The 3,197-nt window shown below is 37.1% G+C and overlaps 1 pseudogene; it reads right to left on the bottom strand.

Moving 5' to 3' along the window:
• Positions 1-2,412: 2,412 nt before the first annotated feature.
• Positions 2,413-2,880, bottom strand: LOC147630281 (uncharacterized; annotated as a pseudogene).
• Between the last annotated feature and the right edge of the window lie 317 nt (positions 2,881-3,197).

The following is a 3,197-nucleotide window of genomic DNA, read 5'->3' as shown; positions in this document are numbered from 1 at the left end:
AGCATTACACGATGTCTCTTACCCTTGCCTCTGTAGGGGGTCCTTTTGCCTAGGTACACAAGTACTTAAGGAAAATATTTTTTTTTCATACTTGAATAAGTTGGGATTTTGTAAGTAATTAAACTAATCTATGGAACATATTCATGGGCATCATTATGTGTTTTAGCTCTGAATATTGCTGGATCAAAGCTTTGTTTTAATTGTTCTACATGGTAATTATTAGAAAAATAAAAAAGTGTTGCTTTGAACTATGAATACACATGATTATGAACACGGGTTTATTCTAGCCATGATTATCACTCTATTTAGACTACATCTGCTCATACTAAAGATACGCCTACACATGTTATGAGTTGCCTAGCCCAAGGCACTCATGGGTTCATTCTAGCCATGATCATCACTCTGTTTAGACTACATTTGGTCATACTACTAAAGATACGCTATAGATGTTATGAGTTGCCCCAGCCTAGGGCACACAACAGATTATTTGAAATGATCTGGGAAATTAAACATAATAGTTATGAAGTCAATTAATTAGTGTAATCAAAATTTGGATTAAAAAGATGGAGCCACTTTATCTCTATCATTTTTGTGTGTGTGGGGCAATGGCGTTAGTCTACTGCGTATTATCATATTTCTTTGGCTAGTTTCCATAATAGCCAACACAGAACTACAAAGCTAGTTAATTCCACAAGAGTGATTCAAGTGCATGTAGATGACCACGTCATAGGATTGTACCAATAGATATATACCAACGGGACAGTTTATCTACAAAATTTAAACCCAAATCCAAGTACCCTTGAACGGGAGAAAACAATATATATATTTCTCAAAAAAATAAACTCTTTGGTTCCAAAAGTATCCACACCCTCAGTTGATGGGTTCCGACACTCGCTTGACCCTGCCCGGGACACTCATGACTCTCAGCTAATGCTACTTGGGCTATTGGCTATTTTAAACTCTGGTTATGAATTGCATACTATAGAAAGAAACATTTTTAGGTGGCTTATAATGAGACCATTGTCTAAATCTGTTATAATATAAGTTCTGTACACACAATTATTAAACATGGTGACTAGCTAGAGGAACTTGGTATGATGCTACTTGGGCTATTGGCTGAAGTACTGGTTATGCTATTGATTACTTGGGCTATTGGGTGAAATACTGGTTATGCTGCTAGGTGTTAATTACATATTTTTTTAAAACAAAACTATAATACTGTATAGTAGATGGGGCTCCAATTTTCTAACAAGTTAAATAAAATCTCTATGGACTTGTTTTCAACTCTATATACTATTCTTAAAAAATTATGCTGGACTGCTGGACTGAATGACCAGAGTTTCCATATAATGGTTGGTATTAAAATAACTAATGTTAAAAGCAATCTGATGCTGCTCTCTGCACCATAAACATAATCGCTAAAGTAATACAGAGTGGGCTATTTTGGCTTCTACTATGTAGCTGAACATCAAGTAATTACTGTATAGGGTAATTACTATAGTTGATGAACATTGTTGGGTAATTACTATATAGGGATGCATTGGTGGTTTTCCTATACATAAACATTATAAGCTATGTGTGCATAGCACTATAATTGGGGGTTTGGCTTGCTGATTGGGATGATCCCATTTTTTGTGTTTAGTACTATGACTTGTTGTATATTTAAAGCACATACATCTTTATGAACTCTATAGGGTGTTACTCCTGATAAATAGTTCATTAGAAATTGATTGTAGCTGGGATGGCTAGATATCTTAGTCTACTTAATTGAGAGGGGCTACTCTCCCCTTGTACTAATGGATTTGGATATATTCAGATCTGCCTCATATGATATCAACTATTAGACATGATGAATCATAAAATATTCAAAAAGATCTTAATAAATGTTTGTTCTTTTGGGTAATTACATAACAACTTGATCTACCAAAGGTCATAGTTACCTAGACTTACATAATCATGCTTGGTTAGGTTGTTTGTTTACCTGTAAGGATAGGATGACATCTATAACATGTGGATAGGTCCTTTGACACCTGTAATACACATTCATGCTAACAAAATGTTTTGTCTGTTTGTATGGATGCAGGTAACAGGACCTACCATCTCTTCTCTAATTTCAAACAAGCTTTCCTTGCTATTTTAATTTTATTTCCACTAGATGCAACTTGTGATCATCGACCCTAGAATGTACATAACTCATAGTTGAACTTGTTTTTCAAACTATACATACTATCAAGTGAAATATACAAATAAACCTTGTAAATGAAATATACAAATCAAATACATTTAAAGTTTTTTGATACAGATACACATGCAATCAAGGCCTTGATGTGGATAACTTGAGAAGCACTAAGAAGAGAATATATTAAGTGAAGTTTTACATTGTCCAATCATGTATATCATAAGGGAAAATATTCAGAGATTATCACATCGAATGGTGTGTGTTTGTTTCATGTATTTACACATGATTGTGACGTTCTTTGCATGGATTGCACACAGGTTAGAATCTTCAAACATGGTGACCAAAAATGCCTCCGCTGCTTCTTGGATTGCAGCCAAGGCAAAGCTTTTCATCCTCTTGTCTTGGCCCCCTAAATCGTATAGTATCTCTTTGACAAGATGTGCAAAAGGAGATCTTGGGATGAGAAGGTCGACACTCTTGTAGAACCTCCGAATCTCCTTTAGAGCTGCCATGCCATTGCATTGTTTCCTCTTGGGGGCACGAGGAGCGGGTGGTCGAGGAGGATGTGCATGAGCACTCTGATCTCGTGCACGTTTACATCGAGAGGATGATGGAGCTCCTTTAGTTTCTACTGCTTCTATTGCCGCTGCTTCCGTTGTTGCTGCTGCTGCCACCTCTTCTCGTGTTGGCAACGGACCCATGCCTCGATGCAAGCTCTTACCCCCAATTGTGGAACATATTGGGGGGATAGGAATATCAGCCCATGGCACTTCATCAGGGTCAACATCACTCCCTGTCTCTCGATCAGGGTTAGTGGTGTCTAGATGAGGGGGAGAGGGAGGTGGAGGTGGAGGTGACGGTGGAGGACGATGAGGTGATGGTGGATGGTTACGTGCAGTGTTTTTTGTGTGAGCTATGGCAAAACGTGAAGTCAAAATATAGAAATGAGAATGAATGACACTATTAAACCTTTATATATAAAGTCATTTATAATGTGTTTAGATAGTCTGAAACTGGC

The sequence above is a fragment of the Cibotium barometz genome, chromosome 16, assembly GCF_041138505.1.
Source record: "Cibotium barometz isolate CiBa-2024 chromosome 16, ASM4113850v1, whole genome shotgun sequence".
Classification (NCBI taxonomy): Eukaryota; Viridiplantae; Streptophyta; class Polypodiopsida; order Cyatheales; family Cibotiaceae; genus Cibotium; species Cibotium barometz.
Note: the sequence above shows the minus strand (reverse complement) of the source record. Positions and strands in the feature narration are given on the sequence as shown.